At 39.9% G+C, this 15964-nt stretch overlaps 2 long non-coding RNA genes across 4 annotated transcripts; one reads left to right on the forward strand and one right to left on the reverse strand.

Annotated features, from left to right (window-relative positions):
- Positions 1 to 1301: 1301 nt before the first annotated feature.
- LOC139611790 (uncharacterized) lies at positions 1302 to 9045 on the reverse strand. 3 transcript variants are annotated; one of them, XR_011686357.1, is made up of 5 exons: positions 8942 to 9045; positions 5391 to 5527; positions 4424 to 4590; positions 4163 to 4334; positions 1302 to 4026 (listed from the first exon to the last, which is right to left on the reverse strand). It is a non-coding gene; the product is annotated as an uncharacterized lncRNA (long non-coding RNA). The 3 variants fall into 3 exon arrangements; XR_011686358.1 differs by having other exon boundaries at positions 6544 to 8996; XR_011686356.1 differs by having other exon boundaries at positions 5391 to 8994.
- Positions 9046 to 9497: 452 nt separating this feature from the next.
- On the forward strand, positions 9498 to 12437 carry LOC139611789 (uncharacterized). The gene is made up of 3 exons (XR_011686355.1): positions 9498 to 11432; positions 11511 to 11582; positions 12297 to 12437. It is a non-coding gene; the product is annotated as an uncharacterized lncRNA (long non-coding RNA).
- Positions 12438 to 15964: the final 3527 nt, after the last annotated feature.

Here is a 15964-nt window from a genome sequence, read left to right on the forward strand (position 1 = left end):
CACTGAAGGTTCAGTCTAGTAGAAAGCTGAAAACATGTCCTCCAGTCTAGATGTCTGGCTATCGTGTTGTAACTGAGGTTGTGCTGGACTCTCTGCCCAGCCTCCCTTGTTGTCAGGCAATGATTTATGACATGGTCCACTAAACCGGTGCTATTGTCATCTGAAATATGTGTCTGTCTATTGCCAGGTCTTCTTTGTTCTGGCCCTCATCCTTCAGCTCCTCAACCTCTTCCTCTTCTTCTCACTCTCACTACTCCCATATTTTCAAAGTTCTCACAGAAGCTTACTTTAGGTCTTCATAGAGCACTAAGGTTCAAACTGATTCAATTTCTCTATAAGTGTTTTATGTGGGTGGTGCAAAGTGTGCAAAGTGTTTTGCAGTTTGAAAAAAAAGTGTTTTCCCAATGATTGCAAGATTTAAGTCTTGAACAAAGTGTTTAAAGTGAGAAAAAGTGTGTAGTCTTTTTGCAAGTGTGTGTTATAGAATTGAAAAGTAGAAGATATGTTTGTACTTTTGGTTCTTTTGTTTAATACATGATTTCAAAACTGAAGGTTTTTATGCTTTGGTCTAAGCATTCACTTTCAGCATGTAAGCAACTGTAAAAAAACTATATTTCATACATGACAGTGAATGGACAACCAGGAAGTTTGTTACAGACAGTTTGTTAATTGCCCGACCAGAGAGGGGAACACTCTGGACCACTGTTACACCACAATCAGTGGTGCTTATCCCGCCGTCCCCCGGGCTGCACTGGGCCACTCTGACCATGTCATGGTCCACCTGATTCCCACATACAGGCAGAAACTAAAACTGTGTAAACCTGTTGTGAGGACATCGAAGCAGTGGAGCAGTGAAGCCATAGAGGATCTGGACCAGCACAAATTCCTTGTATGTGGAAACATACTTGGCAATAAAACCAATTCTGATTCTGATTCCGATTCTGAAAGAGTGTGGCAGAATGACACTCAACCAGGGACACTGTGATTACATGGTATTCAACAGCTAGGCTATACCAACCCCACAGGTACAGTGGTGTTACCTCATATAATGTTAACTTGGCTTGTCTCCTCCTTGTTGTTTTGCACATAACTGCAATAATATTGTTGGGTGTAAAGAACATTTCAGAATTTTTGGAGCCCTAGTGAGACATAAGCTTTTACAAACTCTGACTGCTCATGTCAAAACTTAAGTTCTTACCTATGCATCCCACTCTAGAGGAAGCCATGTTCCTTCAAAGTGTAAGGTAGGTAAAGTATGTTGCAGCTTGGTGAAAGAAAGGTTCTGGAACATCTACACACTGGTAATTTCATCAGCATAATCATTAAATGAACTTCAAAAACTCTCCAAATTACACAGTTTTTAAACCTACAGCAAAACACAGGATCATCAGGTGGAGGTGAATGTTGCTTGACAAGAGCTTCGGCCATCATTGTCTTAATAACACAAGAGATTATGATACAGCCTCTGAGAGGCGCTATATGTTCAGGGCAGATTGGAGGCTACAGTGAATTGCTGTTGGAAAGTGACAAGATGGGCCAGGGCTAGCTGGTTAGCATGCTAACTTCAGCAGAAGAAAAGATGTGATAGAGACAGGAGTTAACACTGGAGTTGCTTTCCACCTCTGGAAACAGCTGTTGGTGAATAAAGGGGTGAAATTTGATGCTGAACTCACAGTGACTCTTCTACACTTGCAAGTAAACTTCTGTTAATGCTAATGTTGTCTATGTAGCAATAGCAAAACTTGAGAAAAAAGAGCTCCTTTAAGGTTATGCTTAATAGTATATTGTGATTTACATGGGATGTTTAACAGCTTTCATCGTGTAACAATGTATTTATTGTGCTTTCCACGCTAAACTCTAAGCTAACCTTTCAGTTTGATGCTAGCGAGGAAGCATCTTAGCTTCCAAAGCCTTCTTAGCCAAAGCCTAAAACACTTTTTGCATTGGATGTGATCCTCAAGCATTCCTTGTTCAATACCAACAACTTCCTGTTATTTTAACACATTCAAGCAACTCTTTTGTGATATTAAACTCACAGTCAACCTTCCAAGAGGTTCATAAAAGTTGAAGCAGGGACGATACAAAGAAGAACAGGTAGCAGTAGATGTTTGAACTTTTAGTCCTTCCAGTTTGGACCTAGATAGGAAATCTGAGAGCTTGCAGATCTGGATGGAGTTCACAGGCGGTCAGAGCATCCGCTGGGATATAGGACAGCTTTGCTGGATCCAGGAGCTCAGGGTGACTGCAGGCACTTCTGGCAGGAGCTCAGGTAGCCAGGCTGCCCAGGGTTCTGACAGAAAGTGTTTACTGGCACTGGCTATAGACAAAGATGAGTAATCTCCTCCTCTTGTTTGAGCATGGAAGGTAAGCAGAAAGTATGCTGCTGTATCCAGCATGCTGCAACACTAATGTAATATTTAATTCTTGGTGTTTCAGTGTCCATCAGTAAAGCACAGCTGTTTAAACATGTTCATGGCTGGAGTTAAAGTCAATGGCTGGGTTTCCTGAGGTTGGCTCAGTCCAAGGAATACTATTAACTATTAATTACTAATACTATAACTATTTAATCTTGCTTTAGGATTCTGTCACATATGACCGAGGGTAACAGAAATACAGAGCACACAGCCCAAACCAATCATCTTTTAATAAATAATAAAGCGTTTCCACCTGTTTGGAACAAACACATCTTCTCATCTCTATTCTTCTCTTACTCTTTAAGAGTAAGCAGATAGTCTTACTCAGCAGATCCCATTTGTGTGAGGGGTCACGGTCAGAGACAGGAGGAAGCTTGTTGCTTTAGCCCAGCACAGTCACTGGAGTTACATATGAAGGATCAGAGCTATTTTGTTGTTATCTTAGGGAACATAGATAAGGGATAAGTATGTTATGGTAGTAATATGAGTTACAAGTATTTGTGCAGCTATTTTTTCTCTAGACTAAATAATTGGAAAATGTGTCATTTTAAAAATGTGTGCGTTTGACTTGGTCACAGAAATGCTCACATTTCTATGCAAGTCTTTGCGTCCATATACATTTAGAGTCAGTGTTACATGGGGTTGCTAGTTTGGCTTTACACTTCTAAGGTGTTTGCAAACCTGTGTAGTTTAGTGTTGTTTAGCACACTTCACTCTTTCGTGTTCAGAAATGCATCAGCCAATTTCTTGTATTCATCTGAAGGGTTAGATGCTGCTGTGCACTTAACAGCAGTTCGAAGTTTTAAACAATTTCCGTATTATGAAAAAAAATTCATATGGTGGAAAATATCGCTATATTCGATATTATTGACCATCTGCTCAAGCCTAAGGTCCAGCAGTACAACATGTTGTAAAAACTGAACTGCCTGTAAAGCTCTGTCATAGTTAGAAACAACCCATCTGGAGTTACATTGAATGACAGCCCACAGTTTGCAGAACAGTTCCCAACCAATCAAACCGTTTGGGCTTTTCTCAGAGATTTTCTCTGTCTGCTTCAGTAGATTTTTATATTGGCTCTGCAGTAGGAATGACTGAGACACTTACAGTGGTAAAAACATTAGAAGTTGGTGCACACACACACACTTGCTCAGAAACCAGACAGAGGCAACAGAATGAAAAACAGTTTATTTGCAAACAGTCTTCTTCTACTACTGCTGTTCTCAACCTCCCCACTCTTCATTTTATTACCACATTCACATGTGTGTGAAAACACACACGCACACACCTCTGTCTATTTACTGTTCCTGTAGACATTTGTTGAAAGAAAACATTGCTTTATACTGTGATTTAGTCTGCTCGTCTACCAGTGGCAGATTGATCTCTTTGATTTGACTTTACTTTTCTTTGCATCTTTTGCCATTAAAAAAAAAAAAAAAAAAAAAAGTTAATGTGGAGTGATTACATACATTTGCAACCTACACATTAAAGCATTAAACCCCCCCCCCCCGGTAGACAAAGAACTCACCAGCGGCCTTGGTTATACTGAAACAAGCATTTTTTCATACCTCACGGCTCCACTTCCCTGGGGTGGAGCTTCACTGTGGCTCTCATTCTGCATTGGGCACAAAGTTGCTATTGAAACAACCACCCTTGAGACTGGTGTTCCAATGTTCACAGCCAAATTTCAGAAAATGTGTACAGTTTCAACAGACATCAAGGCAAAAGGAAAGAAAACCTTTTGCACTTACCAGTTGTAGTGCTGCTGCGACAACATTAATTTGTGGTGTAAAGTCTTGTGAGCTGCTGGGAGAAGGTTCGGGATACCCAGCTTTACTGATGCTCGATGCATCAAGGAGAGGAGTGACCAATAACGTTAACAAGTTAACCAGTAATTCCACCACAAATTTCTGGAGCTGTCCTCTGGAAGGGTGTATTAAATCACAGTGTCATCACATAGCATGAGCTCATACTATCAGATACCTGAATCTAACCATAGGCTCATGTCTTACCTGACTCACGTTGTGGATCCCAGTTCCCCCTGTCCTCTTACAGACTGACCATGAGACAGATATACAGGCTGTTTCTTGGCTGTCTACTTCATCAGTGCCTTCACATCTCTCCTATAGATTGTCAGTGAACTGTTGTCTAAAGCAGGTGACCTGTGTGCAGACATTCCCTGAATAAGAGAACACAGAGTTAACTAAAGAGAATAGACCTAATGAAAGAAAATTAACTCACAGTAATTCAAGTTATTATTAACATGCACATAACAAATATTCCAATATAACGAACAGATTGCCATGACATTTACTGAGGACATTCCTTGATGAAGGTGACGGAGGATGAACATGACAACAGTGGTGGTCAGGGGTCTCTCTGGTTCAGGCCGGGGGACAGAGGTGTCAGGGCGGAACCGGGATGGGTCAGGCCAGAGTTTTATTCACTTGTTTTAATTTTGTTTTTCGTTCTTTTTAAAATTCTTTTCCTTTTTTCTTCGTCCTTGCTTTCTTCTTCAGGTTCACTATCTTCTGCTTTAGGCCACACCCAGACCCACTGATAAAATGACTGATTAATCACAATGGGCAGAATCACCACAGCCATGTCCTTTAGTTTCAAACATTCACTACATTGTTATGCAAGTCCTGTTCTTTGTGAGAACTGTTGGGTTTCTCTCTATAATAAAGTAAGGTCTGGACCTGACCCTGTAAAGTACCTTGAGATAATGTATATCATTTGGTGCTATACAAATAAAATTGAATTTAATTGAATTATGGACCAAATGCTGACGGTCTAGATAGAAGAAAGTTCAAAATCATGACTTGAATAGTTACATGACATTCAATCTAGGGCAATCTAGACTGGACCAAAATGTTGGATCAATGACACACTAACAAGAAATTCACTGTGTATCTTGCAACACATGAATCCCCTGTTTCCTGAAGGTGGTATGTTCCCTTGGCTCTGTTCCAGCGCTACCTTTGCCTAGAGCAGCTCCAGTGTGGGTCTAACATGTCCCTTATCCAGGCTATTATAGGAAGCTAAATCTTGAGGGCTTCAGGAGGGAGGACAGGTTCAGTCTGTTGGATGTCCACACTGAAGCATCTGAGAAGCACCTAAGTGGGAATTAGACAAGAAAATATGAACCATGTGTATTGAGATTTTTGATATTTTTGATAGTGATTTTGCTCCTGGGTTGTGTTTTGTCTCCACTGTAGTCAGCAAACTTTAGAAGATGATTTTTCAGGCCCCATAGTGTCAAAAACACATCCTCAGACAGTGTGAACACCAGATAAAAGACAATTGATTTTCTATCAAATAGCCCTGTAGATTGTTGCCAGCAGGTATGTGCTCTGTGGTGAATGTCATAACTATGTGGGCTAATGTTAATGGAGTTAACTCCTGACACTTTTTCACTTAGTCCACCAGGTGGCACTAGTTTACATTTTCTATATTTTTCATGGTTCATAGTTCAAGTTCTCTTATATTGTCTTGGGAAAAGTGAAAAAAAAAAAAAGTTTTCTACTCAAATTTTTCAAAAGCTCTCAGCTATTACTTTTCTAGCATAGGGAGTACACTGTACAATCACTGGCTAAGCCATATAGATAGAGATCAATAGAGATAGAGGTCAAGAGAATGAGTTTCTGAATAATCACCATTCCTAGATGCAGAGCAATCAGTATGTCATGTGGCAGCTCAAAAGTTTCTGCAGAGCATCTAACCCTAACCCACAGCAGAGCAACACTTATATACTGGAGAAACTGATACTGTTCTGTTGTTTTCCAGTCACAGTCTATGCACTTGTGCTGACTTAATATAACACCAATGAACTTTAATACTCTGAGTTTTTTTTCACTTGTTGTAACTAAACATCTGACTCAACTCAATATGGCCTGCTTCACATTCTGCACTGTACAATATTAAAGTGTTTAAAAAATAAAAAAATCCTTTAACCTGTAAGTTCTGAACTTTTTCATGCATTATTATGGGTGGTCAAATTTCACTATTAGTGTGTGCTCCAAGTGTGTTCCTGGTTGCTTAGGAATACATTAAAAAACAATTCAGCTCTCTTGGTTTAAACCACCAGTCTGCATGACAGCGCCAGCTGGTGACAAACTTCTTTCAGACTCACCTGAAGCAGCAGGTCACAGAAGGACAAGCCCCTCATATACAGTCCTGGCACTGTGGCAAGCTGCTAATGTAGCTTCAGACAGGTGTCAGCCATCTCTTATGTTTATGACAGAGCTATTTTCCCTGTGTGCTGCTGATGTCATCGGGAACCCGCTGTTAATGAATAATGTCTGGTGGTGGGAGCTTAAGTGTCAGTACAAGTTCAGGCCTAAAATCATTCCATAGCTTCAAATGATCTCAGCAGAGGGAGAGAAAGAGCTCTTTATAAAACAATAAACAAATCAGCGTCATAAGTTAGGGAAACAACTCAAGTTACATGCCACAACAGGGCTGCAGGGCCTCATGCAATGAAAGACTGTAGGATAGGCCCTGCTTACTGGCCAGGAACTTAACACTCAAATAAAAAGTTCATATACAGTAGGGTCCAAAAATCTGAGAACACTTTCCCATTCACTTGAAAGGGAAGGCAGTAATTTAAGATGAAGAATTCAAGAAGATTTCTGTTATACAAGTGGAAATTTTTGGGTATGAGAAGTCACAGCCTCCAACACAGGCCTCAGGTGGAGGCACAGACTACTACTACATCTGTTTACATTTAAATGACAGCACCCCCAAGGAGCTGTAGCAGGCTAATTAATGGGAGCAATTAGGTAATGTTATTATATAATGTCCACAAACATTCAAAGTAAGTGAGTGATCGTATCCCTTCAAGGTGGCATCTTAATTCTCCTACTACAATACGGCTTAATCTATAGAAGTGCTTGGTAACAATCTCAGGAGTTTTCAGGGAAAAAAAAAACAAAAACAAAACAAAACAAAAAAAAAAAAACCTATGCATTTTAGGATTAAAAATAATCTGTGTATAGTATATGACAATACATGTTTGTTGTTTTAGAAAATGCAGTCAGGAGTCTTTGGACAAGTGGTGTCAAAAATGTCAGTCCTGGCTTCAAAGAGGAGGGGATAATAACCATATAATGACCTGCCCTCCGGCAACCCTTCATGTCTCAGACACAATTAGGATGAAGTGTTTTTGAGGTGAGAAAAAGTATGGTAGCAATGTGAGTGAGGGCTGACGGTTACAGAGCTGAGCAGAAAGTGAGTTTGTAGACCAATGTGTCAGCCACTGGCTCAGGGTCAGGCAGCGCAGTTGTCCTCAGGATAGAGAAATGTATTTTGCCTTAGTGGCAGCTTGGCCTGATTGATGGTTCTGGTTGCTCACACCTGTGATTTCAGATTGCTGTGACAATTAGAAGCAGACAGACAAACGGCATGTTGTCTCAAAGCTCAGTGCAGTGGCCCCAGAGCGGAGCCCTGGGGGACACCATCGACAGACACTATTTATCTCAGATTTACATGACAGCACCAAGAATGTGGCATGTGTGAGGATCAGCATTCCTGTAAGTGAGATTAAATCTACTGATATATGAAGAAGCAAAGCTGCTTTCACTCACATGTAACAATTTCTAACCTGTTCTTCACTGGAGCACCTGAACATGTGATTTAAAGAACGCAGTCATCCCTTTCTGATCTTCACATCCAACCAAGATCAACTTTGATGTAAATGGCTGCATATATTCCAAAAGGCTGTAGAGTTTTTCTCTTACTCATTAACAGATAAACTCACACCGATGGCAGCAAGCTAGAGTCCTGCACCAATTAGCCATGATTTATTTATTCATTATTTATTGTGAAGGCTTACCACACAACCTTTCAACCCTCAGTTCATCATCATTTCAGAACTGAGAATGCAGCTGACTGATAGCAAAGGGGTAGGCATTTTGGATATGTGGACAGATAATTACCATAAAACTGTCACTCTGAATTTCATCAACAAGTTTGAACAAGCGCTGATTGAATGATTCTGAATGGGACAGTACATTACACAGAACTGCCGATAACTTCAGACCAGTAGTCATCCAAGCCCTGCTGAAATACAACCTGGATGAGTTTTAAGTGACTGTGTAGCCTGTGTGTTTAACATAACGGGGTACAGGTTGGGTAAAGGGGTTTATATTGAGGTCAGGTTGGGTCCTAATTGGATTTAAAGACAAATCATTACCAAGCTTTGAGAGTATGGGTTTGCAAAATTGAACCTGTACAGGATTCTGCAGCATGCTACCATGCAAGGTGCAGGTCTAGTGTCTTACACAAGGATACTTTGACATGTGGAAAGGAGGAGCTGGGGAGGGAACCAGCAACCCTGTGATTTGAGGATGACCCGCTATACCTCCTGAGCCACAGCCATTTGGTGTCATACTCTACATGGAGTGTCCATCTGTTCACACAAATAATACTGAGACAAGTCTACCTCCACATGGTTGCAACAACCGACAGGGAGGACTCAAACGCAGACTGGATGATGCAACAAGTTGCTTTTGATAAGAAAACAAGCTTACCGGTAGATCAACAGGCAGGCAAGTAGAGCAGGCGAACAGGCAAACAAGCAGGTAAACAAAAGAGTCAAAACACACATTTACAAATGCCTGACATACATACTGGCTGAGGTAATGAGGGAAACTGGAATCAGGTGGAAGGAAGTTCAGTCTGATTGGAGACAAGAAACAGGTGAGTGGGCAGAGCAGGAAAAAAAGTGCAGGACAGTCTTGTGGGTGGAGGGAGTATGGCAGGTCTGAAGGGGAGAACATGGAGATGAGGGGAGGGACATGTGCTGCGAGTTGTGAGAGGTGGCAGGAAAAAGGGACCGAGGGGAACAGAGGGTCAGATTGTGACACAATATACACAGAGCTTAATCTGACTAATGGAGTCAGATTATGGACTGAGTCAAAAAATGCATCACAGGAAGCTGCCCCTGAATGCTAGTGGTAAACCTGTACACAGAGATAACATGCACTTCAGTCATTTCATCAATAAATGGTACTTTTCAGCACATTTGATTACAGTTTGGTATAAAAATCAATACTTTTAACCTGTTAGATTCAAATGCATTCCTCACTATTTTTCCTCACTTCTTATTTTATCCATATTGTAGCCAGTGCACAATCTGTTCTTTCCTCCTCAAAATGTACAGGCTGGTGATCTGCTGATTCTAGGTCTGCTGTGTTCACAGCTGTAAAGTAATGACTGCATTTAGCTGCTTCAGTTTCAGGGTCCTGGTCTTGTGCATGCTGGCTCACTGTCACGCTGTCATGGCTGACTCTGACACTTCATTAGATTTAACCAGATTTCCAGAAAATCAGCAAAGAAAATACAAATTAATGTGCGTTTTCACCCTTTAATTCTCTAATGATTAACATGAAACCACTGCTGAGGAAGAGGACAGAACAAGATGAGGTCATTAAAGGAGCTCAAGTCAAAGCTCAAACAATGGAAAACCAACATGATGGAAATCTGACATTTCTTTTTGTTTCACTTGGAGCACTTATATATATATAACTTATATATAAGGCTGCTATTGACATCTTGAAATGTTGTGAGAAATATCTGAAATACAGCACTGTGCAAAAGTTTTGTTCTTGTTCTTCTCCATCACAAAACAATATCAGGGAGACATTTCATTGGTCCCAGATTCATTCTGCAGCAGGACGATGAGCCCAAACACACAGCCAAAGTCGTCTTGTCTCTATCTTCAGAGACAAGAAGAACAAGGAGTCATGCAACAGATGGTCTGGCCCCGACAGAGCCCTGATCCCTGCATCATGGAGTAAATCTTGGATCACATGGAGCGACAGACACTGAGACAGCCTGAATTCACAGAAGAACTGGGGCAGGTTGTCCAAGATCATGAGGAAGGGGTCACCGCAACTACAGATCTTTCACAAGTGCTTAAAACTCTTTTTTTTTTGTAATTATTATTATTATTATATGTCTGTGAAAAGCCCAGAGAGGAGCACTGTGAGCATGATTTCTCACCTTGGCCTCTGAATCACCTGGGAGATGTTTGCTGAAACACCGTGGCCAAACGTTGTTGGGTGGCAGGTTTCATCGTGCAGAAAGCCCCTGACATCTGTCTCCCTCTGTATCTTCCACTCGACTGAGCTCAAACCATGAGCTGTCTTTGTGTGCTGCCGTGTGTCTACATCACTTTTTTATGATCAATTGTTTAGCCAAGAGGCAGCTGTTTGTCTTTCACCCAGCAGCTCAACGGAGCAGATCAAATTGAGTTATTCCACTCATGTTCACTCGCAGCTCATACAAAGAGGAGGAAGGGATTTGTTGCGTGGTGGGTAAATATTGTTGCCGTCTGTCAGTCAGGAAACCTAGTTGACAGGTAAGTGAATTACATGTACTGTTCAGTGACCCAAATGCAGCACGTGCATCCATCATGTATGAGCTCTAAAATCTAAATCAAGCTGCGGGGAAATTGGATTGAATCTGAGGTGTGAGTGTTTGCGGAGCCTGTCTGGGCTGTGTAGCGGATCAGTCTTTCTGGTGCATACCTGTGTATGTGTGTTCTGTTTGTGTAAGGATCAAACGTCTCAGGGGTCATTGTTAGGATAAGATGCACCAAAGCTTTTGAGTACTGTCAAACTGTGTGTGACATGTAAGTTACAAATGCACACACATTTATGTTACAGGTAAAATGTGTGTTGACTTCACTTTAGTCTGTGAAAGCAGGGCCAGAAATATCAGTCCTATAATTTGTTGCCTGCTTACACTTTCTCAAACTTTGACCACAACTACAAATTTCGTACAAGCTAACTTGCATATCTTATATGTTTTTTCTGGTTTGCAAATGGTGATGTAACCCATATGGTTACTAAACCAATTTATGTGATTTGAGTGTAGTGCCTTAGCCCACCACATGGTGGCGCACCAGCCTATGGTTAGTGCCATTGAACGTGATCACAGTCTGTGCCGAGCGCCATCTTACTCAGAGCCGAGCTACGACGAGAGCACCTGCACAAGGAAACGAGCTGACGAACCGGGGTATGTAACATGATAAAAACCACGTAAATTAATGATTAATCCTCGGGCAGTATCTTGATAAATCTTCTGTTTATTAAGGGAAAGTCGTGTGAGTGTGCGTGAGCGAGAGAGGAGCCGGTTTCACCGTGTTAAGCCTCTGTGAGAACTCCGGTAAGAAAAATGCTACCTGCTACGGGGCTAGGCCTCAAGGTTAGCTGTTGACATTAGCATGATGTGAGAAAATTCCTGTAATTGAAGTACGTTCATAAAACCAGTCGGAGTCCCCGATATGTTTTCCTAATGTTTTAAACCCACCGTGGTACCTGCCGTATCATTGTGAACTTTGAAAGCAAACTGTAAAAAGATCGCTAACGAGCTAGCGCCAAGCTAATACTATTCGCGGCTAGTGCCGCTAAGCTAATTCAGGTATTACCTGTAATGGAAATGCTAATGGTGTAGCTGGTTAAGCTAAATTGCCACTACTGTAGCATATGAGAGAGAAATAGATGGCATGTGATGCATAATTGTGTTGATATGATGCCAGTTGTGATAGAAAAAGTGTATTTTGATTCATGTAATGAGATGTTAAAAAGATAAATACTGATGTTAAAAGATAAATATTGATTAATAGAGCTGTTTAAAAATATAAATGGAGCTTTATTGAAATAAATGAGTTCATTCATGTTAAAATATAAGTTCATGATAGGTAATTGTCATGGTAAAAATGCTGTACTGTAAAGATATGCAGACTCATTTAATGCTTTAAATGCTGTATATCCTGCATCTAGGTACAGATATGGAAGAAATAGAGTGAAAAGTGAAAGTAGAAAGATGTCATGATTTGAATAGAGAGTAATGATTATTTGTTCTACACTCTATGTGTAGACTGGTTTTCCGTTTTGCCGGATTAGGACTTGATTCAGATTCCGAACCGAGGTGGTTCGGTGGCGAGCCAGAAAGGACGAGCGACTCAGACGGAACGGTACACGGTCTGGCCAACTGTGGCATCCACTCCGAGGAACTTCAGGCATCATCTCACTTCACTTGTGATACAGATAAGAACATAACACAAAAATCTACCTGGGTAATAACCATACGAACAGAACATTGAACATTGTACACATAAAACACAGAACTGAACTCTGACCTTCAACAAAGAAGGAGGGACATTTTCTTTTGAACTTTATTATTTTATTTTATTATTTTTCAACCTTTGGAAAGAGCTCTATTCTTTTATTTTTTTGTATCTTTTATTTTCATGCACTGCAGAATATTACCTGCCTGTGGCAATAAACTGTCAACTGTTAACTTCATGGTATTGTGCTTGACTAACTATTACCAGCTCTCTGAACCTAGAGAGAATGTAGGTGTCATAGTGTGTTCTTCTGACCAGGCTAAGGGCGCTACAGTGATACACAATCAAACCCCCAACTTTAAAATCATTTCACATTCTAAAACTCTTATTTACCCTCATTTGAAAATGAAGGACTTAACTCAAAGTAGAAAAGAGTCACTTGGACATTCAAAGCAGTTTGAGTAGTAAATACAAAAGTGAGTAAAGATATCCAAACCTTGAACCTTTTCACTCACATTTTTTACAAATACTGCTGATTAGAGGGAAGTGTGGAGAGAATGAAGGATCAAAGCTCCATTGAGTCCAGCAGTGTGGAAATAGGTTCTCAATCTTCCCTTCCTGAGTTACAGCACTCAGCAAAACACAATACAGTCAAAAAGTACAGATCAATCATGTGCATTAATAAATCATATAATAGAATGCAAAGAGTGTGGATTTAAATTCAACAAAGTTCGTGTCCCTTAAGTTGAATTAATGTTGCTGACTTGATGATCTTGATGGTAAACTACTTAAGCCCATAGCTTCACTAATTGTTCCAATGGTCACACATATTATTAATCAATGTTTCAATGAAAATAAGTGTCCACAATAGTGGAAGATGAGTGGTGCCAATACCAAAAAATTTAAAGTTGCCTTTTGCTTAATCCAATGGCAGACCCATAAGTTTATTACCAATTTTGAGTAAAATAATGGAATGAATTGTGTATGAACAAATTCTGTCTGCTCCAAAAATAATTTGACCACTAGTTATCAACATGCATATCCAGAAAAATATTCAAAAACCACTGCCTTGACTCACAAATGGTTGATGATTGGTTCAGGGAAATGGAAGAAAAGTATAGGTTTTGTAATGCTCGACTTTTCTGCATCTTGACATCATTGATCATGAGTTCATGTTGAGTTCATGTCAGTAAGCACTGTTGATACAGAACACAAATAGTTTATTTTAATGGAAGTTATTCTGATGTTAAATATGTGAAATATGGAGTGCCTAAAGGAAGTTGTCTTTGCCCACTCCTGTACACAATCTTTACCAATGATCTTCCCTTATTATTAAGCACAGGCTCAAATCTCAATGTATGCTGATGACTCAACAATATATTTAGCAGAGGCAACAATTATTGATTTAAATACAAATCTGGATGTGGAGTTGAAATTGGTGATAGGCTAACCCAACATTTCCTGCTGTTCAACCAGTCAAAAACAGAGCAGCAATCAGAGGAAACACAAATACATTTGTCATTGAGGTTAGCTCTGACAGCAATTGTTCATTAAAGCAAAACGAGACAGAGGTCATTTTTGTCATTTTTTTTGTCAGTGGATCAGTCAGAAATCTGTCTGAGCAGCCACAGTGAGCTGTTAGATGAAGAGCTGCAGGCAACAGGCTGCATACCTCTAGTGAGCTAACCAATTACACACTGTGGTGTGTAGGGTTGTCACGATACCAGAATTTCAGTAGTCGATACCAATACCTGTGATTTTCCACGATTCTCGATACTAATTCGATACCACAATTAAAAAAATAAATAAAATAAAATTTTAAAAAAACAGGGCGGCCTGATGGCAGAGTGGTTAGGGCGCGCACCACATGAGCGGATGCTCTCAGCAGGCGAGCGCCGGCCCGACTCCTTCCTGCGTGTCATTCCCTTTCCTGTCACTCTCTACTGTCCTGTCAATAAAGGCAAAAAAGTGCCCAAAAAAATATCTTTTAAAAAAACAAAAAAAAAAAAACAAAAAAAACAGAACCCGTGTACTTTTAAATTCACTAATTTATTGAAAACTGCTTTAAACTGTCAAGTATTTAATACCACTATAAAAAACAAGCAATACTGTGCTTTATGGTAATAAATAACAACAATATTCAACTATTTACATTCAAAAAAGAACAGCAGTGGCATGGAGCCGTCAGGTATATAAAACAAACAATATTCTTCTTCTTATAAATATGCAAATAAATAACTAAACTACAGTGGTGTGGAGCCTGATCTCACATAACTAATACCTCTAATACCAGGCACTGTTTGCATGTCGGCTTGTTTGTGTCTAGAATTGCTCCATATTCATCCGCCTTGAAAGCAAAATATTTCCACTCGCGACTCTTCGTACCTGTTTTGTCAACGAGGCGACGTGTTGTGCTTCCACTCCCACCTGCTGAAGCCCTTGTTATTGTTATCCATAGACTGTATATAAAAGTTATTATCTCAGGTTTTCTTCTTCAGCGGCGCTGACTGCTCTGTGCTGCTCACACGCGTATACTGCCCCCATCAGTTCCGCCAAGAATCGACAGGGCTCGCCGAGGGAAAAGTTGAATATTCGGTTCTGACGGTACCAGAAAAAGCAGGTATCGATGTATTTTTTGCGTGTTGGTATCGAATTGGTAACGGAAGTATCAATTCTTGTGACAACCCTAGTGGTGTGTAACACTACTCCGCTGTGTGCAGCATGAAATAATTATTATTACTGACTGACTTCTTTATTAAAACAAGCTTTATTAAAACAAACCATGTTTATATGGTTCCTCTGTATTTCTGAGCTGTTCAGTGTATAATTGCTGTTGTATTAAACCACTCTTCCTGTTACCGCAAATGTCACAAAATTAAACACAATTGAAATAGTTTTAATAGCCAATATCCCAATATTTCCCACCATATACAATATTTTTCATAATGCAATAATACAATAATACAATGCGAATTTTTTACTCCCTGATACTGATTCTGATACCCATACACAAAGTACCTCCTAATACCAATGCCAGTACTCTTTTTTTCAAGATGTAAAGTCTGTAAAAAATTAAGACATGTAGGTTGACATGAGGGTAATAAAACTGGGATGTGTGGACATGTGTGGCTGATTCACTGCCAATGGATAAACATTGTGAATAGAAAATGCTAAATTGTGTCATCAACCTCCTGTCTTTCCACTTGGTTATTTAAGGATGTTGTTGCCTTTGCAGTGATGATGTATAACATAGCAATCACCTACATTACTTCACTGCAACTTGATTGTAGGGTATTTCTAGGCTCAATCATATTTATTTGTTAGTGTGACCTTGGTGTGAAGTGAAGGTGGTATTCTTTTTTTTTGTTGCTAAATATTGCCAACATTACATTCATCTAATTTAGTTAAAAAGCCATTGGTTGTTTGGTCTGTTTCTACAGTATATTTTCACATATATATATATATATATATATACACA

The sequence above is a fragment of the Trachinotus anak genome, unplaced genomic scaffold (genome assembly GCF_046630095.1).
Source record: "Trachinotus anak isolate AG129_WGS33_773 ecotype Australia unplaced genomic scaffold, CSIRO_AGI_Tana_v1 ptg000028l, whole genome shotgun sequence".
Classification (NCBI taxonomy): domain Eukaryota; kingdom Metazoa; phylum Chordata; class Actinopteri; order Carangiformes; family Carangidae; genus Trachinotus; species Trachinotus anak.